The 26,073-nt window shown below is 33.2% G+C and overlaps 1 long non-coding RNA gene across 1 annotated transcript in view; it reads right to left on the bottom strand.

Moving 5' to 3' along the window:
• Positions 1–1,981: 1,981 nt before the first annotated feature.
• LOC122296392 overlaps positions 1,982–26,073 on the bottom strand; it is a 103,566-nt gene continuing 79,474 nt past the window's right edge. The window contains exons 4-5 of the long non-coding RNA XR_006238480.1: positions 3,089–3,194; positions 1,982–2,113 (exon numbers count right to left, since the gene is read on the bottom strand). This is a non-coding gene — a long non-coding RNA (uncharacterized LOC122296392). The remainder of the gene's footprint in view (positions 2,114–3,088; positions 3,195–26,073) is intronic.

Raw genomic sequence — 26,073 nt, 5'->3', positions numbered from 1 at the left:
CATTTATAAAAAGTTAAACACATTTCAATCTAAAAAAGTAAAACTCATTTCAATGAGACTCACAAAATACTATAATTTACAACTCAACTAAACTCATCTCAATAACCAAATGTAGCCTTAAAGTTCATACGGGAGAACTAATTGAATATCCGGCCTGGATGCTTCTTTTATGCGAAAGGACTTTGGTTCAAAACCATGCGTAAATGGGTGGAGGTTCGCTTATCAAACATACTTGTTTGTGCTTGAAGAAGATAAAAACAAGCTTAGATATTGAAAAAGACCTTTCTCAAAAAGAAATTAGAAGCGGGCCTGGTCCTGACTGTGAATCTGCATATATACTATACATGCAGAGTCCTACAAAGTTTACAAGCCTAGGTGCACATTTATGCTATGATTTGAGCCCAGCGTCCAATAGATAGAATAAAAAGTGATATATGAGGTAGACTGGTGTTCGATGTTGAATTTACGTAGAAAACAGCAGAAAATAAGAGATATTACATATGTTTCAGATGAGATGAAGCCGAGAAACATACGTCCCAGTTCCTAAACTACCACTTATATTACTATAACACATATATAATATATAATTATTTCAAAAATATTTCCAGCAAGTATAGTTCCTGAAAATTATTTAGGAGATTAAATTGGAAAGGAACAATAAATATATACTAGACTTATCCATGGGCCTCATCTCCATACGTATTGGTTCTTTCCTTGACCTCAATAGTTCATTAAGTTGGGTCCTAACTTTTGGATCTTTTAAAAATTGGGCTAATAGCCTTAGATCTTACTAAGTTGGGCCCAATACTCTTATATCTTCTAAGTTGAGCCTAATGTCTTGTGTCCATCAAGTTGGGGCTAAAGTCTTTCTAACTATCCTTAATCCATCTCATCTTTAAGGTGGCAAACCTCTAATTTGCCATGTGTTATTCTTTCATTGACCTCATGGCACGTTTCATCAAAACTAATAAAGTACTAAAAATTCTCTAAAATAATACTATTAAACCAATCGAGTCCCAAAGATTTCCTTTTACTCAAGTATCTCAACTTCTACCTAGATTGGGTCATGGCTACTAGGGTCAAGGCCTAAGGTGTTTTTAAGTGGAGTGTTACAACTGAAGGTTGCAAATACACATGAACCTGTGTAGATTAAGGGAGTTTTAACATCAAATCCCAAATGACAACCTTAATTTTAGTGGCACAGATAAAATTTAAGTCTTGAATATCATATTTTATTGAAGTATGAAGAGTGTAGTTCTATAATAAAGTCACCATACCACAATATAAATTGGTATCAACATGGTGCAACAATATATCTCAGATACAAGTCAATATTTCTTTAAGCAAAGGTTAGTTTTATTCTTTTCAAGAACAAAACATGTTAAATATATTATTACCAGTTTAATAATTTAGGTTTGAATTCAAATTAATGATTAGATAAAAAGTTGAAATTTTGAAATAATTTTTTAATTTAAGTAATATTTAGAAAGAAAATTACGGCATTAATTTGTCCCACAAAATTTAATACTAATTATTATGCTATGATCATTTCCTTAATTATGATATTTAACAATAATATATATAATATTTTAATTAATTTTTTCTACCCTATCATTGGGTCGTTAAGTTAATTATACTTTATACTTTTTATTAGTTTTATTTTTCTCGTAAAAAAAAACATGTTTTGAAAATTAAAACAATGCATATTTTGAATTACTATATTCTCTTTTTGAGCGAATATAACCACAGAGAGAGACAGAAAGAGAGAGAGATGGTTGATAGTGGCAATAGGTGAGTGTTCTTAAGATTAAGCTCTTTTAAATGTACTAGTCATACATCCATCTCAAACAATGGATTGTGTTTGATTCCAAGTCAAAGCTCTGACTCCTAATCTACCTTTCAATCATCATAATAAAAATATCTTTCATCAGCCAGGCCAAACCAGGTGACATACTCCCAAGTGCTGAGGAGTGAGGAAGTCGCGGGAGATATTGGAATGAAAGGAAGGTAAGCCGCTTCACCTCCGTTCGCCCATCCCCTTTTCTCTTCCTTTGCTGTCGCTTGGTCCTTCTCCATCTGATCTGGAAGTTTGGTGCCCCAGGTTGAAGAACACCTTTTTTCATGATTAAGGCTAAGGATTAGATTCCAACCAAAAGAAATAGTAGCAACAGAGGGGTGACTTGGGCTATGATTAATTCATTTGTTGAGGACCTCAAGGAAGATCGGTTTCATCCATTTTTCTGTTTTTTATTTCGTCTCCTTTCATGCTTGTATACCACATTGGCTTAAAACGATACCCCTCCCTGGATTATCATTGGGAAACCATAAATAAAACACCTAGACATACCATGTTCTTAAATAACAAAACCGGATACAATACAATTCCACTTTTCTCCTCAAAATAGTGTGGTCCTTCAACATCTATTACCCATGCTTCTCTTCCCATCAGTTGGGTATTAACTGAACTCTTAACAATTTCAATTTCTAATAAATCATAAAGATTGTTGGCATATGTAGATCATCATCAGTTTCTAAAACTGATCATCAAGGACTCTTAACAATGGAATCCAATTTTCCAAAACATAGTCGCATCACAACTAAGCCTAATTTACAAAGGCTACAAGTCTAGGCGCACTTTTATGGTAAATTTTGCACCCAGTGCCCAAGGGGTATACAAAATTGATATAAACACAAAATACAGAGGATTAGTACAATATGAGGCTGGTGTTGGAATATGAATTTAGAAAACAACACAAAATACAGCGACATTACGACAAATATGTATTATGCATGCATATTGATGAATACTTATTTGTTTTGTAGTATATGTTGCACTCCAACTTAATGGAAATCTTTTTATGGAATGAGAATAGGTGTTTTCTGAATTTTCAGCTGAATGTTTTTAGCATATACTTGCTGTAATAAGGATATAGAAGAAAACTTTCAGGGGCGGCAAATCACTTGAATTCATCATCCAAGAAAACAAACTGATGGCAATCAGTAAATGAACAAAGTAAAAAGCTTACAAGCTAATTAATGTTTGAATTTCATGCTTGATACCAAGTCGAAGCTCTAACTCCAAGTTTACCTTTGGATCATCATAGTCCTTCTGCACCAAATTTGGAAGTTGATAACCCAAGTTTAAGAATCCCTCTTTCCTTCTGTATATGGCTACGGATTGGATTCCAAGAGTACTGTCAGATAGTGACATCATTGAGCTAATAAATTGGGTTCTTATTTCCAGTGGCAAATACCAAATCAAGTCTAAAAGGTAGAGAAAATAGAAAACAAATAAAAATGAAAGGGAAGTCTCACCTAAAAATCCCAAAACAATTCAATCCAATTTTCTTCTTTTATGTGCTCTGCTTTGGTGTTTGTATACAACATTGGCTCCGCAACTTCCACAACTTCTATAACGCAGTGGTGTTATAATGTCTCTGCTAAACCAATATCATCATCATCAGCTTAAGAGTCATGCATCTTACAAAGAATTCAGAGAGAGAATGAGAAACATATATACATACCTTCCACAGTAAAGGATTTGGCACTTTATAATTCCAAATCTTCTCATTCATTTTTTCGCAGCCACCCAATTGAATCATCCGTAGTGATCTGATAAGGCTTCCATCGAATTTCAATATTCTTGATACTTTGGAAAATCTTTGTAACGATATGCATCCCGTAGCATCTACACTTTTTATATTTGGTGGAAGTTCTAAGATTTCTTCAAGTTTTTAGCAATCCCGCAAGTAGAGTTCATTGAGTGTAACAAATCTTTTGATGCTCGTGGGAAGGCTAACCATCTCACTTTCCAATAGAATTAACTTTCTCAAAGTGGCCGAGGAATTAAACATGGCAAAGAAACTTGATTTTGAAAAGAAACTTGATTCTATTTGGGGACAATTTGGAAGATTCAACACTTGTAATGCAGTGCTTGAATTCGTTGGATGCGGCAATTCAAGGAGTCTTTCTTCACTCAATAAAATCTCATCTTCCACTTTTGGACCACCAATTCCAAGCTTGCATAAATTTTGCAGCAGAAAAATGCTGTTAATTTGGAGAAGCACAAGGTTTTTGCAGCCATTTATAATTAAAACATCAAGTCCAATGAGGTTCCTAATAAATATAGGTAGTTCTTCCACTGCGGTGCGAAGTAGATTTAATGAACTTAAATATTTCATTTCACGCCCAATTTCAGGAAATTCACGAAGGTTTGAGCAATCACCAAGATTAAGGTAGAGTAAAGATCTCAACTTGAGTCTTCTTGGAAATATTCGAAGCTTAGAACTTTTGTTTATTCTTTATAGAGCCCAAAAATAAAGGAAAAAAAAATGAGAGAGAGAGAAGATTTCTATTTGTATATTTTCATGTTCTTCTATTCTATTTGTCCTATAAACTTCATATGAAATGAATGTGGTAGTACGATATTAAATCCCTCAATAAGAAAAGATTTCTAATTTAAGTATGGTATGCACAAAATTCAATGCCGAAAAGATTGATAAATATCAAATATTTGGCAAGGCATCATATCATAATGATCAATTTACGAACTCTAAGATTCTCCCATTAACTTCTCTTTAACATCATGTGTAAACAAATATAAAAGTAACTGTCCCCTAACGTGAATCTGAAAAAATTGGCTACTTTATGTAAAGTTGCCTTCCACTTTGTAACCTTTACTTCATCCTTGATCTTACATCCAAGTTTAATAAATGCTTCTCCAAAACTTCCTTTTTGATGTCATACCTCCGATGGAGCTACATTGTGAAACAAAGAGCGATCTAAAAAAGAAGATAAAATGTTAACACAATATAGCATATCTGGTTCTCTTGGGCCTACAAATGACAATTAAGCTGTCCCCAGAGGAAAATTAGCAGCCACTTCTTTTCAAGAAAAGAATAGCATTCATGTGCTGTCTGACTCAAACCAAACAAAAATACTTCTTAGCTTTTGCTAATCAATCATCATCAATCTTAATGGAGAAAAATTATTCAGGAGAAATCGATTTGCGAAGTTACATTTGTTGTCAAGAAATGAAGAACAAGTGATCAATTTGTACCTTCCCGAGCCTCAGTATAACACACCAATCTGGGCTGACACAAACTCCCTAATACATGTGAATCGAAAGGTTGAACATTTTTGAAAATGATCATTTTAGAAAAGAAATAAGTGCAAACAAAAATCTCACCTGAAATTCCACTTGGGCTATCATTTAATTCAATCCATTTTTCTTCTTTAACGTGCTCTGCTTTCATGCCTGTATACAACATTGGCTCCCCAACTTATATAATAATACCGTGACCAAAGACGTGCCCAAAGAGGGATTGGCAATACAAAGTTGAACCCTCAAATTGTCCAAAACCTTTACCTTAAATGATTCTAAATCAGAGTACCACATCCATACTTCATGTTGGTCTATGGCTGCGATATTATTCTTTACATTATGATGAGACAAACATAGACTTTCTTTTGTATCGATACGGCATATACAATTTGAGCTGTTAATGGTTACGTCAGCATCCAATAAAAAATTCTCATCCCTAAGATCTTCATTAAAAAATGTAACGGCATATATTACAATTCCGCTTATATCCTCCAAATAGTGTGGCCCCTCAATATTTATTACCCATTCTTCATTTCCTTTCAAGTGGACATCATCATCTCCTCTCTTAGCAATTTCATTTTCTAAAAATTTTTTCTGATACCATAACCACTCTGAAATCTCATTTTCTAGTAGCACAGTGGCATTATAATGTCCCTGTTAAAACAATATCATCATCATCATTTATTTTAAAGTCATGCATCTTATATAGAATTCAGAGAGAGGATAAGACAGATACATACCTTCCACAATAATGGATTTGGCACTTTATAATTCCAAATCTTCTCATCCATTTTGTCACAGCCATGCAAGCCAATACAACTTAACGATCTGTTGTGACTTCCATTGAATTCTAATATTCTTGATACTTCTGGAAATCTCTCTAACGACTGGCATCCATCAACAAATACATTTGCTATATTTGGTGGAAGTTCTAAGATTTCTTCAAGTTTCTTGCGATCTCTCAAGTAGAGCTCAATAAGTGCAACAAATCCTTTGATGCTGGTGGGAAGGCTAACAATTTCACTTTCCGACAAATCTAAAGAAGCCAAAGTGGCCGAGAAATTAAACATGGTAAAAAAACTTGATATTGGAAAGAAACTTGATTCTGATTGGAAAGAATTCCGACGATCATCCCCCATCTTCTTCAGCAGATTTGTACAACCACCAATATTAAGCTCTCTTAAATGTTGCAACAGAATAATGATGTTAATTGGGAGACGCATAAGGTTTTTGCAGTCATTTAGAAATAAAACATGAAGTCCAGTGAGGTTTTCAATGGACAAAGGTAGTTCTTCCACTCCTGTGCTACCAAGATTTAATGTACATAATTATTTCATTTCACACTGAATTTCAGGAAAGCTATGGAGGCTTAAGCAACCACTAAGATTAAGTTCGTGTAAAGTTCTCAACTTGAGGCTTGTTGGAAAAATTCGAAGGTTAGAGCATCTGATAAAACACAAATGAAAAAGATTCTCCAGGGATCCGATGGAATCATGCACCTCAACTAAACTTGTACACCTTTCAACATATAAATCCCTAAATTTGGGATGCTTGAAAGATCTGGAATTTTTTTTAAGAAATTACAATCATAGAAACTCATAATTGTCATATCCTGTTATAAAAGGAAAAAAAACGAATGGAAAGGAGTTTAGCACATAGATTAGAGAAACAAAGTTATTGAAGATGATAATTGCAGGTACCTTAGGCTTGATAAAGCTTAACTCCTTGACTAAGCTACCATGCATTTTAAAGATAATGAATTTATTTATGTGAAAATTGTAAATACCTTAAACTTGATGAAAGACTTGATGAAGCTTAGCTCCCCAATGAAGCTACTATGCATTTGAAAGATAATGAGTTTTTTTTCCATGGAAATTGGGTGGCAAAGATTGTAGTGGATATTCAAACCAATCAAGTACTCTTAACTCGTTGGAGAGATAATCAGGTCCACTTGAAAACCTTGCATTACGATTGATAAGTACTCTAATTCTTTTCATCTGTACAAATGCTTCAGGATCCAAGCTTATCGCATCCTCGCCTTCAGGCATTTCTATTATCATGCCTGCAACATTGTTTGTGCCCTGCTACGCAGGAGAATACACAAAAGTGTTACCAAAATTACTGCATAAAGTTAAGCATCAACTTTCTAAAAATAACTAGTATTTTCTCACTACTGAAATGTTAGGATAATGGAAATGAAAAAGGACATTTAGATATGAGACTTTGATTAATCTTAATTAAACAAAATGATCTATTATATACAACTACAAATTCATTTTAATTTACAATATATATATATATATGTTTACATATTTCATTTATATATTAATTCATAAGGCCAAAAGTTTCCTCTAGATTTCATTTTCAAAAATTGAAATAAATGTAAAACTCAAGAGTTTTTTTTTTTTTTTTACTCTTACTGTGCTTTCTTCCAACATTCCACGGATATCCTCGTGAAACCAAAGTCTACTACGTTCACCAGGTTCAAGGGGTGATTCTAGTCGAACAATTTCTTGGCCCATATCTTTTAGCAAGTCATGCATCCAAACGCATTCATCTTCAATAGTAATAAGACACTTGTCTATAAGCTTGTTGATACCATCATCCAGAAAAAAAATTACAAATGTCAAATATTTTCCTGACATTAGCCATAGGTTCTCCGTTAAAGAAAAAGGCAATATCAAGGAACATTTCCTTCTCATTATCTTCCAAACCATCATAACTTATTCGAAGTACACTATGAATATTTTTGTGGGGAATGCTTTTATACTTATCCAGTGCACTTTTCCATTGATGTATGCTTTGGTTTTTTAGATCTGATCCTAGCACTGTTAAAGCTAGTGGAAGACCTTGAGCATATTTTATAACTTGTTTAGAGAGTTCCACATACTTATAAAGTGGTTCGTCTTTCTTGAAAGCATGCAAACTAAAGAGCCGAAGAGCTTCATTGTCATCCAAGAGCATCAACTCATATCTTGAATCAACTCCAAAGATTTTTAATAATTGTTTATCTCTTGTTGTTACAATGATTCTACTTCCTAAACCTAACCAAGCGCGATCTCCGGCTAATTTTCTTAGTTGGCCTAACTCATCCACATCATCAAGAATTAGCAAAACCCTTTGAAAGTGAAGTCTATCCCGAATCACATTGACTCCTCTATCAGCATCATAAATATCCAATTTTTCCCCTAAGATCTCGAAAAGAAGTCTTTTTTGCAACTTAATCATACCTCCTCTTTTTGACTTTTCTCTAATATTACTCAAGAAACAACTTCCTTCAAATTGAGAAGATATCTTGTTATAAATATCTTTTGAAAAAGTTGTCTTACCAATTCCACCGACTCCGAAAATCCCTACCATGCGTATAATATCATTCCTTTCAAGACTTAAATGCTGATAAATGTCTCGTATACGAGACTCTATTACAATTGGATATGTGGCAACGTGTAGAGATGTTTGCTTAAGTATTCTTGAGTTGACCCACCCAATGATGTTTTGGATAAATTTTGACTCATCATCCCTATCAATAAAAAAGAGAAGAAAATTTTTAAGAGTCAGACTTTTTCACAGGTAAATGACATATATCAATATGATTTGTGTGAAATTATATCTTGTTTCTGTATTTTTTTTTTTTTCTCCATGACAAAGTGACAGCATTAGATTACTATATCAAAGGGTGGCCTTTCTCTGTACTTAATCTGAGTCTTTCAATATTAGATTGTGCATTCATCAAAGGGTAGACTTACTTTTTCATTCTTTTGTATGTATTAATAAATTTTTAATTTTTTTTTCTTTTTTGTTTCATTCTTGAATCGACTTTTCCTCCCTTAGATCAGGCTTATATTAATTTAAGAGTATTTGTAAATCTTTATATAGAAACAAAATGAAACTAAAAACTCGTACTACTTATAATTTAAAGCTGTTTTTTCTAGTCATCAGTTTTCCAAATCTTATTCTTTCTATAGCTATAACACAAATAATAAACAATTCCTACCCTTTTTCTTAATTATCTTTTTCTAACTATTGATCGTTGATAAGTTATTTGATGGACAAAATTCCATATATATTCCTCTATTCCTTTATTTTTGCTTGCAATTCACGGCCAAAACACCCAAAAGGCGAAAAGAAAGAAAATATATGTATTTTAATTTATCTCATGTTCTTCTATTTCTCCAATAAACTATATGTGAAACTAACGTCGTAGTGGTAATATATATTAAATCCCCTAATATCTCAATAGCATCATATATAAATATATATAAATATATATATATATATATATATATATTTATTTATTTATTTATGCTCACACACACACATGCACGAAGAACATATAGGCAAAGCTTACCCGAATGCTATATATTCCAATCCGGATAATTTGGCTACTTCTTCTAAAGCTTCCTTCCAGTACTCCAAGAACTTCATGTCATCCAGCTTGATTTTCTTTCCAAGTCTAGTGAATACTTCTCCAAAACATCCTTTTTCATGATCTCGTACTTCCGATGGTTTCACCTCGTAGAATATTGGTAGAATAATTTGTTTCATTATTTTCTTGCACTCAAGAATCTTCAATAGCTCGTCTAAACACTATCTGGATTCTGCATAATTTTCAGAAAGTACAATGATCGAAATCCTTGACTCTTCAATGGCTTTGAAAAGTTCAAATGAAATTTGCTCTCCTCTTTCAAGGTCAACGCCATCCATGAAAGTCTTGATTCCACTTTGGCGCAAAGCACTGTTTAGATGAGAAATAAACTTGTGGCGAACTTCTTTACCTCTAAAGCTCAAAAATACATCATGATTCCGTGGATGGATGGAAGGAGATGATGATGAAGAAGATGAAGAAGCTCCTAATTGAAAGGTCATGGAAGGAGATGATGATGAAGAAGAGGAAGAAGGTCCAATTATAGACCAATACACATCTCAAATAAATAATTATAGAGAAGTGGGTAGAAAATCCAATTATAGATCTGGGCACTACAACAAAAATAGGTTTTAGTGACAGATGAAACTGTCACAAGAAATGCAAAAAATGTCACGAAATATATTTGGTGACGGTTTCTAACCGTCACAACAACTGTCACGTAATGTGCGTCACGGATTACATTTGGTGACAGTTTACTGTACAAGCGTCACTAAAAATATTTTTAGTGACGGTTGGAGATGTGCCGTTTGAAATAACGTTCGAACGTATGATTTTCTGTGACGGTTAGAATCCGTCACAGAATATAACGTTCGAACTTAAAATTATACGTTCGAACGTAAAAAGCAGGAGCTGACATCCGAACGAGAAAAGCTAACGTTAGTTGATTATAGTTCGGACGTATAATGTAAACGTTCGAACGTTTATACGTGCGAACGTTACGTTCGAATCTCGAATCCAACGAAAATGAAATAATGTCCGAACGTTTGTATCATGACGTTCGGACGTTAATTCGAATGTTAAGTGAGTAGAGTTCGAACGTAAAGTGTACGTTCGGATGTTTGTAACGTTAAACTTTTTTGACATTCGAACGCTTTTTTAAATTGGGTTAAACGTTCGAACGTTTTGTTACTATTTTGTAAGGTTACGTTCGAACGTATTTTCGAACGTTTAATACTGTTGAAACGTATTTTTTTTACATTCGAACGTACATATCAGAAATGCTAAACTCATCCACTTAATAAACAAACCAATTGTTTCACATTACAGTACATATTTCACAACCAATATTGTTTGAAACTGTTTTCAAATTAGATGTAAAAAACGTAATACAGAAATAAGATTCATTTCTTTTTCTTTCCTCGCCCAGCACGATTCTGTTGCAATGACATAACACGCTCCATTTGCAGCATCATCTCCCGCTGCACTTGCTCTTGGACCTCACTACGGATTCTTTCCTCATGTTCTCTTTGTTGGTCCTGCAAACGCGTCTCTAAATGAGACTGTCGCTCTAAGAGGGACTCCAACTCTTGCTGTCTAGACCTCATATACTCATTCTCGCGTCGTGCAGCTTCTAAATCTTTGGTAAGATTATTAATTTGTGATGTCGATGAGGTTGAGGAAGATGAACCGGAATGCTTGAAAGATCGTCCCAAACCTCTTGCCATACTAGAGTTGGGCCCAAGCACCTGTGAAAAAATGTCCAAGTCACTAGGAGAGGAATCCCCAGAAGCTGACTGCATCTCCATCATTTTTCCCTGCAGTTTGAAAGATCAAAACACACAATAAGTAACATATTAAAAGAAATACAAATAAAAAATAATTTAATCACATGTTACATAATTTATTCAACAAAAGGAACACCGCTTACATAATTAATTGCAGCTGCAGGATCCATCCACTCACTATGCTCATTAGTGTGAGCAGCAGCATAGACATGAATGAGGGAAAAGTTTTCAGGATCATCACGTTTCTAAGAAAATGACATTAGCAATTTGAAAAAGACAATATTAGTACTTATATAAAAGAATAATAAGAAAAAATATGAATTATTACGTTTATTAATTACCATTTTTTCAGCAAGACGATGGAATGATCTTGAACCAGCACGATGGTGAATAGTCAGAGCAGATCTATTATTTGCATTTGTAGAACTTAAGTGCTACAAAAATAATTCTCACCGTTAATTGTAATATATGTACATACATATAATATAAACAACAAATATAAATGTAAATAATTATAGAAAATAATTCTAGAATACCTGATATTCTGGAGAGGCAAAAAGATCACAACACTTTATCCAGTCGTCTAATTTCATCTGCTGGAAAGGGGACTGTGCAGCCTCTTCAAACGTCTCAAATTTCTTGAAATGGTCGTGACATCGTCCCTTGTGACGTCGGAATAGTGTAGCCATTAACTCATTCACAGTTCTCAAATCCTCGCTACGACCAAAGTCGAGGTCAAATTCATCCTAATTATAAATTAGGAACGTTAAAAATATAATAAACTAATGTAGGTGAAAAAAATGATATAATAAGTAAACTCACCAGCACACGACTCCGAATGTGTTCCTTAATCTCATTCGGCACATCTCTCCAGGAGCGCACATAAAATGGAGCGTAAGCTCGAATTACTGTGCCAATATAGGAGGAAAGCGCTGCTGCACTATCATTCACTCCTCCAGTGGAATTATCAGGAATTGTGATTTTCAATTTACCATGCCTTCGATTTTTCTCAAGTGAGATGCCGTGTGTATAGCCATGACCGCGACGAGCCAATTGTTCATCAACTAATAGATGATAGTATAATTTTGAAGGTTATATATATTATTTATTGAAACAAACATCTTCAAGTATATATAGTATTAACGTAAACATTCCTTACCGGTAGGTGTCGACTGTGCATCGTTCTCTGTAATGTTAACTTCATCTTCGGGAACAGACTCCTCAGGTGGGGAGTCCTCAATGGGTTCAGGACTTGGACTCGGTGGAGGAGGCACATTTCTCCTTTGTCTTTTTGGCGGCATACTTGGAAATGATTATATATAACAAAAAAATATTATTAGAATAAATTTATATTTATTATAAAATTCTATAATGGCTGTATATGAATAAACTTTTTAGTACTTTTAGTCTTCATCTTCGGATGTATTTTCCATGTTTGTTTCAGAATGTCTCTGTATAACATCTTCGTCATCATCATCAAGCTCTTGTTCGTCATCCTTATCCACTTCCCCTCTGGATTCTTGTTCGTCTTCTTCTTCTGACTCTTCTTCTGTACTTTTCTCACTTTCTTCAATTGAGTGATAATTTAATGAAGACGGGTCGAGATGGATGAGTGGGACGTCATCTCTACATAAGGGGAGCAACTCGAGTGCACCGAGGTCAACAAATAAGTTAATACCCCCTCCTCCATCTTCCTGGTAGGCCTCTACATTTAGAGTGTCATCTTCATCTCCACTATTATCGTAATCTGCACTCGTTCCTACTTCATATATATTTCGAGGGACAAATTTTTGTACAACTCGCCAAGTTATCTCTCCACTATCTTCATCAGCACTTTTCATTGGATCAATCAAGTAATAGATTTGAGTAGCTTGACAAGCCAGTACGAATGGATCATCTTCGTACCATTTAGATGCAGTATTGACACTCGTAAAATGATTATCCCTATATATCGAATCCCGACCACCGCCTAGATCCCACCAATCACATTTGAAGACATATGTTATAGACCCACCCAGATATTTCAATCCGATAATATCACGAATGACACCATAATAATCAATATCATCTGTTCCATGACTCCCCTCGACCAAGACACCACAGTTTTGAGTTTTCTATTACGTTCACGGTCCAGAGTATGGAATCTATAACCTCGAACTGTGCATGCAGTGTATTGAAGTGCTCTGTTTGATGGACCACGGGCCAATGCATACAATTCAAAAGAGACTGATTCGGGATCACGAGCACGTTGTTCCAATATCTAACAATTTAAATAATGTCATTTATTAAATATTAGCTAGAGTTAAAACTTTCATAATGTAGCATATAGTATAGAGTTTAGTTCATACACGTTGTTCAAACCATCCAGAAAATTCTGACTCGTGTCTTGCCACTATATCCTCGACGCCTTCCATCTTAAGTTTGTCCATGTGCTCACTGTATAGTATATATTATCATATTATTTTACATAACAATAGTTAAAGTTGTATATAATCTTTAGAATTATTTAAACCTTGTACAACGACATACCTGAGATAGTGATCAATCTCCTGACAATTATTTAGTACGTACCACCGAACTTTACCCAACTCTGTATCAAGTAAATCGTAACCCGTTTGTGCACCCAAAGGTCATACATTCTGAGAAAACACTGATAGCTCACGAGAAGGCGGAGCAGCAAGATCAGCATTTCGTTCTTGACGAATAAATCGTGTCTCAACACCACGAAGATATAAAGAGCAAAATGTTAACCATTCATCGTGTATATAGGCCTCTGCTATTGAACCCTCAGCTCTGGCTTTATTCCCAACAGTGCGCTTCAGTCGACCTAAATATCTTTCAACTGGATACATCCAACGGAACTGTACTGGTCCACCCAACATGATCTCCCGAGGTAAATGTATTGCTAAATGGACCATGACATCAAAAAATGACGGTGGAAAGATTTGCTCAAATTTACATAGTATAGTAGCAATGTCTTCTTCCAGTTTCTGCAGCATATCTCGCTTCACTACCCGAGCACACAAATCCTTAAAAAACATACACAGTTCAGTTATGGCAACACGTACAGGAGATGTTAGCTTCCCACGAATTCCCACCGGTAATAACTTCTGTAAAAATATGTGACAGTCATGACTTTTCAATCCACCAATTTTCCAGTCATCATGACTTACGCATCTACTGATATTTGAAGCATAACCATCTGGCAACTTCACACCTTGCAACCATTTGCAGAAGTCCATCCTCTCCTCCCTTGTCATTGTAAAACATGCATGCGGCATGACCACCCTATCACCATCCACTCATAAATGCAAATTATGTTTAATTCCCATTCTCTCAAGATCTTTCCTTGTCTTAATCGCATCTTTCGTCTTTTTATTGATGCTCATCAATGTACCCAGTATATTATCACAAATATTCTTCTCAATATGCATTACATCCAAACTATGTCGCAACATGCAGGACGACCAATACGGCAACTCAAAAAAAAATACTACGCTTTGTCCAATTCAATTCTGCTACGCCTCGTTTTCTCTTGTTCTTTCCCCGACCTTTGCCAAAATTGTTCGCTGCCACATGTACCAATTGGTCCAGGATCTCTTCCCCAGACAACTCATTTGGCGCAATTCTATCTTCTACGCGTCCATCAAACTTAGCGGATTCTGTTCTCCATGCATGATTAGTTGGTAGATAACGTCGATGACCCCTGAAACACAACTTTTGAGAATATTTTAACCACTCACTAGTAGTTTCTTTATTACACGTCGGACACGCTAACTTTCCTTTAGTACTCCAGCCAGAAAGATTCCCATATGCCGGAAAGTCATTTATCGTCCACATTACCGCAGCATGCATCTGAAAAGTTGTTGATGTGGATGCATCATAAGTTCTGACGCCTGCTTCCCATAACTCTTTCAACTCTTCAATCAACGGCTGCAAATATACGTCAATGTCATTCCCAGGTGATCTCGGGCCGGGGATAAGCAAAGTTAACAAAAAGTTGGGCGCCTTCATGCACCTCCATGGTGGAAGATTGTACGGAATCAACACTACAGGCCAAGTGCTATAACTTGTACTCATATTTCCAAAAGGGTTGAATCCATCAGTTGTGAGTCCGAGACGCACGTTCCTTGCTTCTATCCCAAACTCTGGATACTGATTATCGAAAGATTGCCACGCAAGTGAGTCAGCAGGGTGCCTCATAAATCCATCATTTTGAACTCTTTTCTCTTTGTGCCACTTCATATCGTGAGCTATTTTCTTACACATGTATAATCTTTGCAACCGGGGTTTCAATGGGAAATATCGCAATACTTTAACTGGAACGTTTTTCTTATCCTTCCACCTCGACTCTCCGCATACAGGACATGCTTGTTTCTCCTCGTTCTCATTCCAAAATAAAACACAATCATTCTTGCACGCATGTATGGACTTATACTCAAATCCTAATCCCTTTCTCAACTGTTTCGCTTCATAAAAGTTCTTCGGCAATGCAGATCCTTCGGGAAGCACTTCGTTAAATAAGTCTAATACCATGTTAATTGCTTTGGTTGACATTCCACACAATGATTTTATGTGAAGCAACCGCACAATAAACGACATTTTAGAATGTTTTGTACAACCTGGATAAAGCTCATGCTTTGCATCTTCCCACATTTCTGGAAAATTATCTGAATCATTCCGTCGCCCACTTGAGCCATTGTCGTCAACCTCATCCATAAACATCCCAGCTCCAATGTCACTCAACATCTCCTCCATCTCATCTCGCTCATAATCATCATCCACATTGTGCAAATTTTCCCGCTGACTGAATAAGTCATCCGCTGATTCAGCATACGGCTCACCATGCAGTACCCATCGAGTATAGCCCAAATCCATACCATTCACAAATATATGACTTTCAGCTTCATCCAATCAGATCGCACACAAATTTTTACAACCTCGACATGGACACTTAATGTAACCACGACTATCAGCAGACGCCTTTGCAAAATCAATGAAAGCCCTTACTCCACGCGCATAGGGTATGTAATCTTTTCCAAGTCTATCGCGTAGACGCATCCAACTTTTATCCATTTCTAAAAACATCTAATTTTTTAGTAATTAAGGTAAAGTTAAATACACATGCATGTCATGATACATCATGTTCAAAGTACTCTTTCTCAAGGTAGTTGGTCCTATCCCATTCGAGATTATATTCTCCATATTGCACAATTCCCGTCACTCTACTACTTTGAACGTTAGTAAAAATTTCGGCAGCACTTCCCCATAGTTCTCCAAGTATACATGTTCACATATAGGGATTATGACCCTAAGAACAGTATACCCAAAGAACAAATGAGGAAGACACCGAAATTTCATACTAAACGTTCAAAGTATGAATAACGTTTATGTGCAATACAGATAATATAATCTCAAACTGTCCACACTGGACAATTCAGGAATTAATGTACACCTAAATGTACACTAATTCCCAAACGGGTCTAAGGTTATTTATGCAATGTTATACAATATCTAACAAAAAAGTCTACAAATAAATTAGCGCACATTGTTTGAATTATACCGATGTACTAATAATATTTATATTATTAATGATTGATAACAATTAGAAATTATTTGTAGACTTATATAATTCCTTATTTATTATATTATATGTCATTTATCAGCTATATAATATATAACACTACTATAAAATATCTTATAATTACAAATATAAGTTACAAATAACACTTATTATATAATTATTACTATTATTGCCAAAATTATTATTGATAACACTTAAACAATATCAGTTATTATATAATTATTACTATTATTGCCAAAATTATTATAATTATTATAATAAAATATAGTTATTAAATAAGTAACTATTATTATAATTACTTATCTATTTCTTATTAATCATTTTTTTATACTATACATTACATGATAATTATTATTATGGATTAATACTAATATACTCTATACTATATATTATTAGATAAAATATTTAGGATTATTGAGCTATTAGATAAATAAGTATTATTATTTTATAATACTTATTTATATTATAATTTTAGTAATACGATTTTTTATATATACTAAATAGTTATGCCTTATAATTGACACTTAGGGTCATGTGATAATTTATTATATTAGTTATTTAACTAATTATATATATAATAGTTATAATTGTAATATTATAATTTATAATTATGATCATCCAATAAATTATATACCAAAATTGTTATTCTTACACAAATAATATAACAATTTATTTATTAAATAAATTGTTATATATATTCTTTTATAACAACAAATTACTAAAATAGACACATAAACTAACAAATAATTATTATTCAAAAACATACACTATACTAAAACATTATCACATTAAGAATAAACATATTCAATAACAATAATTTTTCTTTTTAATTCATCCAAACAACACAAACTTAATCACAAATTATATCCACAATAAAATATAACAATAGAGTTTAGTATATATACCTTGTGCTTTAAATAAATTCTTCTTCAAAAATCACAACTTCTCAACAATTCACAACAAATGATCCTTCAAAAAATACACAATACTAGTTAGTTAAATATATATGAAATAAAACATTGATAATTATCATGTATATTACAAATAAAAAATGAGAAAAACCATTTACCTTAATGCTTAAAAAAATACCTTTGCAAACATATACTCACTATAACCCTCCACTTCTTCTCTTCCTCTCTCTAAAACTCTCTCTCTCCCCACTGCTTTCCACTTCCTTTAGTACTCCGTCTCTCTAAAACTCTCTCTGTCTCTCACTCTAACACGCACGGAGGAAAGCAGAAATGAATCTGCTTTCCCGTGCGTGAAAGTTTTATTTTCTGCTTGTTATGCAATTAACGTTCGGACGTTCATTAATGAACATTCGGACGTTTGATTTTACGTCCGAACGTTTAAGCATTAACGTTCGAACGTAAAATTATCCCGCCCTATAATTATACAGTACGTTCGCACGTATGTACGTCCATCCAACGTATTCGTCAGTAACGTTCGAACGTTAATATAGTACATTAGAACGTACTATGCAAATTTGGTTTAAGCGGGAAATTTCCCTCCGAATTTATTATAACGTCCGAACGTCCGAATTTAAGTTCGAACGCTAATATTATTATTTACATATTATATATTTAGTATATTCCTCATAATATACTTATATATTAAATTATAAATTATACAATATTAATTAATATATAATTTGTACCAATTATATAATATATAACATAAATATTATATAAGAATGTACTATATATATATATATTATAACTTTATATAAATATAATATATATAAAATATATATTATATTATAACTATAATATATAATATACTTATTATATATTATAGTTATAACAAGTATATTATAATATATTATATTGGAAAAATTGTATATTATCCTAGTATAGTATACTTTAATATAGTATATCTAATAACTATATTAAAGTAATATAGTTATATACTAATGTAGTATAAATATTATATAATATATTATCTATATTATAGTCTATAATATAGTATAAGTATTATATACTATATTATCTATATTATAGTCTATAATATAGTATAAGTATTATATAGTATGTTATCTATATATAATAACTATATAATATCGTATAATATATTATATAGTAAATATATTATAGATATAATATAGTACTAGTACTATGTTATATATACTACTTGTATATAATATAGTATATATACTACAAATATAGTGTAATACTTAGTATACTATACATATACTTTATATGTATATACTATATATATATTATAGACTATATAATTACTATATAATATACTATAGTTATTATATAGATACTATAGTATATACACTATAGTATTGGATATATAAATAACTATATAATACTACTATATAATATATACTATATAATAACGGTTTCAATAATACGTATATAACACTATATACGTATTAAAACTACATACACTATAACACTATATAGTATACACTATATAGAACATAAGTGTAATATACTATATACTATATAGTATAACACTATATAGTATATAATATACGTATATTATACGTATATAATATTATACATTATATAATATATAATATTATACATTAAATAATATATAATATTATATATTATATATCATATTATATAGTAATATATAGGTAATATAATATATATTACATTATATATATTATATAATATATATAATATAATATATAGTGTAACAACGTTCGAATGTTATAACCAAAACGTTCGGACGTTTTGATTGACGTCCGAACATAATAGACGCACGTTCGCATGTTAACACAACGTCCGAACGTAAAAGTTATACGTTCGCACGTATGCTTTTAAGTCCGAACGTGATATACATAACGTTCGCATGTGGAGTTAACGTTCGAACGTTAATTAATTAACGTTCGGACGTTAACTGTATATAAGGCCAGGCACGACGGTTTCCAGGCCATAACTTGTACGAAACCGGTCCGGAAACTCAAACTCTCTCATCCTCTCCGCCACGCACGCCGCCGCAACCGTCGCCATCCGCCACCGCAACCGTCACTAAAAGGTAATGTGCCCTTTCCCTCTTCTATTTCCTTGCTTTTAATTGGTGGGTTTCAAAAATTCGAAACCCACCGTAGCCCGGTTATAAAACTTGCATTTCCAGCCACCATTCGCAGTAAAATGATAGAATAGGACCGTAGAAACATTTCCCATCTTTTGAAATTCATATTTTGGTTGTTTGTGGCTTCGAAACATGCGTTTCGAAGCTTTCGGTAATGGCTGAGTCGACTCAGCGATTCCGTGTCGTAACGTTCGGACGTCACGACACAACGTCCGAACGTGTGACCTTTTGTATTCAATACGTTCGCACGTTATATTGTTACGTGCGAACGTATTAGTTTTACGTGCGAACGTTTTTATCCAACACTTTAACGTAACGTTGGATAAAACGTTCGAACGTAATCCGTTGGTCTTCTTCGGCTAGTAAGAACGTCCTAACGTATGACGATTCAAATTCATTACGTCCGAACGTTTAGGTAATACGTTCGGACGTAATGAACTTATTCGCATGTTTTTATCGAACGTTTGAATGAAACGTTCGATAAAAACGTCCGAACGTTTCATCTTTGTATATTCGGACGTATTTTAACGTGCGAACGTACATTGTATTAACGTTCGAACGTTTACAATATAAAATTTTTTTATATTGTTTCTTTTAGGTATTATTATTTTATATATTGAAAAAGTGAGTTTCTTTAAAAGTTTTACTCGCAAAATTATGTAAATTTATAAGGATGATATTTTAATTTTTAGTATAATCCATATATGTCATAATACGTATGTATCTGTGATTATAATCATTTTTTTAAAATGTTATAACTTATATATTTTTTTTTATTTTCAGGATATGGCTCAGTATATGACGACAAGGAAGCGAGGGAGGGATGGAGGCAATCCGGACATCGCTCTACTGGGGGCACGAACTGTTATGGGGGAACGAGAAATCCTCATTAATGAGTTTGATGAGCTCAGCTGGGAGCAAAAGACGCTGAGAGACGTCTTCGTCACCAGAGGCTGGGGCCCCATATGCACATTGAGGGGAAAGATTTACCCCACAATGGTTCGAGAGTTTTACATTGGGATGGCCACCATGCCTAACGATGCATCATCCCATACTCTCAGTGTACGCGGTGTACAGTTTCAGTTCTCGGCGGATGTTCTCACCGACTTGCTCCAGATTCCGCGTATGCTACCTGAGTCGACAGCTGCTCAGGCTGATGACATAGCAGCTGCATTTTCCCCGGGCATATTCGAGGCAGATCCAGCTGCTTCTGCTTCATCTTCGGGCCCTATTGAGTTTATGCCCAGTCATGAAGAAGATCGACCCGAGGGCGATCCTATTGCTGCTGAGGTTGGTGACGATGAGCGGGACCAGGATTTCTACATCCTCACTGGCACGGACCGCACAAAGCTCGATAGGCCGAACTCCTTCAGCCAGAATCAGCTGCTGCCTTTCTTTCGCATGTTGCACATTTTTGTTGCAACAAATGTAGACCCGGTGGCACATAAGAGCACATTCAGTCGGGCTCGTGCACAGTTCCTGATTGGCTTGGCACGTGGTGAGTCCATTGACTTGCCCCTTGTTATATTTGAGCGGATCCGTTACGAGGCCAGCATCGTTACCACGGATAATCTCCCATACGGAGTCATCATCAGCCGCTTATTACTAGCCCGGGGAGTGCCACTCCAGGCGGAGGAGATGGTGATAAACCAGATGAGCCCTATCGACATAACCACACACCGCCGGAGCATTGGACAGGGGAGAGGCTCAGCTCGGCGTCAGTCTGGTCCTACGCCAGATCTTGTTCCCCCGACTGAGTCTGGGGCCGATGTTGCTCGCCCGTCGGCGAGTACTAGTTAGCAGCCGGGAGTTACATCTGCTGGGGATGTGCGACCTGCTTGGGTTGATACAATGATGACAGATATGAAGGCGCATATAGACCGACAGATCGATAGACAGATTGCACATATAGATCAGGCTGTCGCACATCTTGCACATCATGTAGATGTGCTAAACAATAAGGTTGAGACATTGACTGAGGAGTTTCGATCTTTTGTAAACCAGCAGTTCTGAAAGTGATTTGTAAAAATTTATCATTCGAACGTTTTTTATTTTCAACATATGTAATGGACACAAATATTTAATGTATGTATTGTGTAGCTTAATTTCTACTCTTAATTTTTTTTAATATAACGTTACTCAACCTTACTATTAAAAAAAATATATATTATGGTTAATTTATGTAATTTTACATATAACGTTCGAACTTTATCACATTAACGTTCGAACATTTGCGCTAATATATTCACGTTCGCACGTAAATAGTTAAAACGTTCGAACGTTCGCGCTAATTTTTTTACGTTCGCACGTAAATATACATAACATTCGAACGTTACTGTGACGTTCAAACGTATTATGGGAAACGTCCGAACGTTTTGAAATTCTTGCCCAACATTTAGTGACAGTTCTCACAAACCGTCACAGTAAATACGTTTTAGTCACAGTTTGGAAACCGTCACTATTTATAATCTGTCACTAAAAGCCATATTTGTTGTAGTGGGGGATGTTCCTTTTATGACTTTCCATGCGCTTTGACGTGATAAATTCGGTATAAAAGCACTAAAAATTTGAAATAAAAAAAGAAAAAGAAAGAAAGGCCGTTTCCCACTCAAGAAAATCAATAGAGAAGAACCCAAAGTCAAGGGTTGTTCAAAAACTGCGTATCATGTCGGGGTAAGAGTCCCCACATGAGCTCTCGGCCTGTCCCTTCTTTACATAAACAGTACTCTTGCAGCACCAGTCAGCTTGCAAATATTTGGAATCTTTAATTTGATCTCGGATTTATAATATTCATTATTTTTAAATATTATAAATATATTTTTTAAATGATTTAAAGATGCATAAAGTATTTTCGATTTATTTTGTATTATATACTGCCAGAAATCAAGGAACCATGCATGCATCTTAAAGCATTCTCATCCGGTACTGCTCTAAATGTTGCTTTTCCCTAAATTTTAAGATTTACATTTAGAGTTTTTCCTAAATGTATACTCTATCCAGTTCCCTATTTTAAGCAATATGTTTAGGATGTAAATAGTAGCTCCTTATATTTGGAGAACTATTATTCATTACATAAATCATTTTATCTATATATTTTATAGGGAGTAATTAAAAATGCAGAAATAATAATAATAAAGAAATAATAGAAAAAGATTATTTTAATAAAATAGAGAAATGATAGGGAATGAGATGTAGGAGATTTTTTTAAATATGAGTAAAATTTAGGAGAAAATTTTATGAAGTGTGCTTTTTACCTAAAATTTAGGAAAAATTATAGGAAAGCCAATGGAAATGCTCTTAATTTGTAATATCATCTATTAATTAATGAAATTATTCATAGCTTTATATATATATATATATATATATATATATATTTATATATATTTTTTTAGGTTTTTTTTTTAAAGAATGAAACACGTTAAATATATTGTTTCCAATTTAATAATTTATTTTTAAATTCAAATTAATGATTTAATAATTAGATTTATAAAATCTTTTGGATTCATTTAATACCATATACAACAAAAAATAAAGAAACAAAGCAAGAAATCCATTTTTTATGCAATATAATCAGATAACGAAGTTAGTCAAGTGTCTACATAAGAGAAATTCATTTTGAAAATTAAAAGAATGTTAATTTTTTTTAAAAAAAAATTAGTAACTTGATTAAATAATTATTTTTCATCTAATAGTTTTAGTTTTAAATAAAAGTTATTAATTTAATAATATGTATTATTTTTTATTTAATAATCCACACTTAAATGCATATGATAATATCTATACATGACTATTGTAGACAAGTGGCCGGGTCAAACATTTTAAAAGGAAAGACATAATGAAACTTTTTGGCAACTTCCGTAAAGTCATTTAATAAGATGTATTATTTTTCATTTAATAATCCACACTTAAATATACATAATTATATCTATATATGATTTTTGTAGACAAGCGAGTCAAACGTGTTAAAAGAAAAGCCAGAATGAAACTTATTGGCAACTTCTGTAAAGTGTCATCTAATAATTAGGGGTTGATGTTGAACGATTAATTTATGAAATAGCAGTACCAAAGTACATATAAGGGTCAACAAATAAGTTTAAGGCTAGTTTGGTTACACAGCTCATATGAAATTAGATATTTTAATTGTAGGAATATATCTATTCATCATCTATTTTCTCATCATTCTCTAATTATCCTATGATGTGGTATTAGATGATAGGTTCACAAATAAAATATAATAAATAGTTTTCAATCATCTAATAACATATTATGGGATGATGAGTAGAAGATGATAATTGGAAAGATGAGTAACATTACTCTTTTACTATTAGTTTTGTTTTGAGATTTGAAAACATTAAATTGTTTATTATATTGTACGAGAATTTGAAAAAGTTATAATAATTATATAAGATGAAATGAGATGAGATAGTTTGGTTTTATGTAATCAAACTAGACCTTAAAGTTCATTATTTGAAAATCAATAAATTAATAAATGTAATAGGTTTGATGTAGAAACAGTTAAAAACCGTGTATTGAAGCTTTGGATGTCTAAAATATTTATATGATCCCAGGACAGTACGTACTTGAAGAAATCAATAAATTAAGAAGAATCAAAGGTCTACATTAAGTTCATACTGGAATTAATTATCAGTAAACCTAAATATGATATATATATATATATATATATGGACTTTGTGTTTTTGTTCGATCGAAACCCTGTTGGGTGCTGGGAATGTTAATCCTGATCAAGTAGGCCAGGCGGTTGATCATCAATTTGGTCTAAAGATGGAGCTGAAAGCCTGAAAACATGGAATATGTGCTCTACGTTGCCCAATGATTATACCTTTTTTGACTTTTTATGCTCTTTAAAGTGATTGCTTCGGTCTAAGTTCACATTACTGCAGGAAATTGAAATTAATGCGTCGTTTGGATAGTAGTGAAAATGAGATTTCTTTCGAAAATAAAGCCTCGACAAGATGAGAAAATTATTTAATTGTAATAAAATAAATTATAAATAATAATAATCTAATAAAATATATTATTTTTCATTTAATAATTCACACTTAAATACACTTAATATTTATATACTATTGTTGTAGACAAGTAAATCAAACTTGTTAAAAGGAAAGACAATAAAATTTCTTGACAATTTTCATAAAGTCATTTAATAAGATGAATTATTTTTCATTTAATAATCCATACTTAAATATACATAACTATATCTAAATATGATTGTTATAGACAAATTAGTCAAACGAGTTAAAAAGAAAGACGGAATGAAACTTTTTGATAATTTCTGTAAAATCATTTAATAAAATGCGGTCATCTTCTCTATATGTGTGATAAATGTTTCACAAGAGAGGTGCAGTTATAGAGATGTGGGTGAAAGAAAGGAGAGTACTGGAGATGTTCATTTGAGTTTGTAATTGTCTTCAAATTTATAAGGAAAAATGTGTTCTTAACTTGATCAATTCGATAAGGTAAAATATGAAAAATGTGTTCCCAAGTGATATACTTTTGTAAGTACTTTCCATGCGCTTTGACGCGAAAGCCGAGAATAATAAGTCATGTGTATCCATTCTAAAACCGCTAAAATTTGGTTAAAAAAACAAAAAAAAAGGCTCTTTCCCAATCAAGAAAATCAATAAAGAATAGAACCCAAAGTCTAGATATTGATAGTAAGACTGTTGCCCCACATGTAGCACCCGTGACCCACTTGTTTATTCTCTTCTTTGGTCTCCTCTATTCTCTCCCCACAGCAGGCCACAAACTTTCACCAACTCTGCCAACTCTCTCCGCATTTCTCGCCTTATCCTTCATTGTATTAAAACGAGCCTATAATCCGCATATAATGCGTCGAATCGTTATTTATGTTAAATTTTATAATTATATAGTTCAACAACTACTAATAAAATGAATATTGAAAAATGAATATCAATATGTAAAATGAAACATATATATATATAAAAAAGTTCACTTTACCAATAAATATTTTATGGTCAATTTATAATATTAAAAATGTAATATATATTGTTTTACATTGTTCAATTTAAAACAAAGTAAAATAGATACAATTAATATGAAACACAATTGTTCAATTAATATTTTTTTTGAATTTTTCTCCTATTGGATGATGTAGCCTGAGATTTATGATCCTTTTCCTTTGTATTTGTGTGAAGCCCCCAAT

The sequence above is a fragment of the Carya illinoinensis genome, chromosome 15 (genome assembly GCF_018687715.1).
Source record: "Carya illinoinensis cultivar Pawnee chromosome 15, C.illinoinensisPawnee_v1, whole genome shotgun sequence".
NCBI lineage: Eukaryota > Viridiplantae > Streptophyta > Magnoliopsida > Fagales > Juglandaceae > Carya > Carya illinoinensis.
Note: the sequence above shows the minus strand (reverse complement) of the source record. Positions and strands in the feature narration are given on the sequence as shown.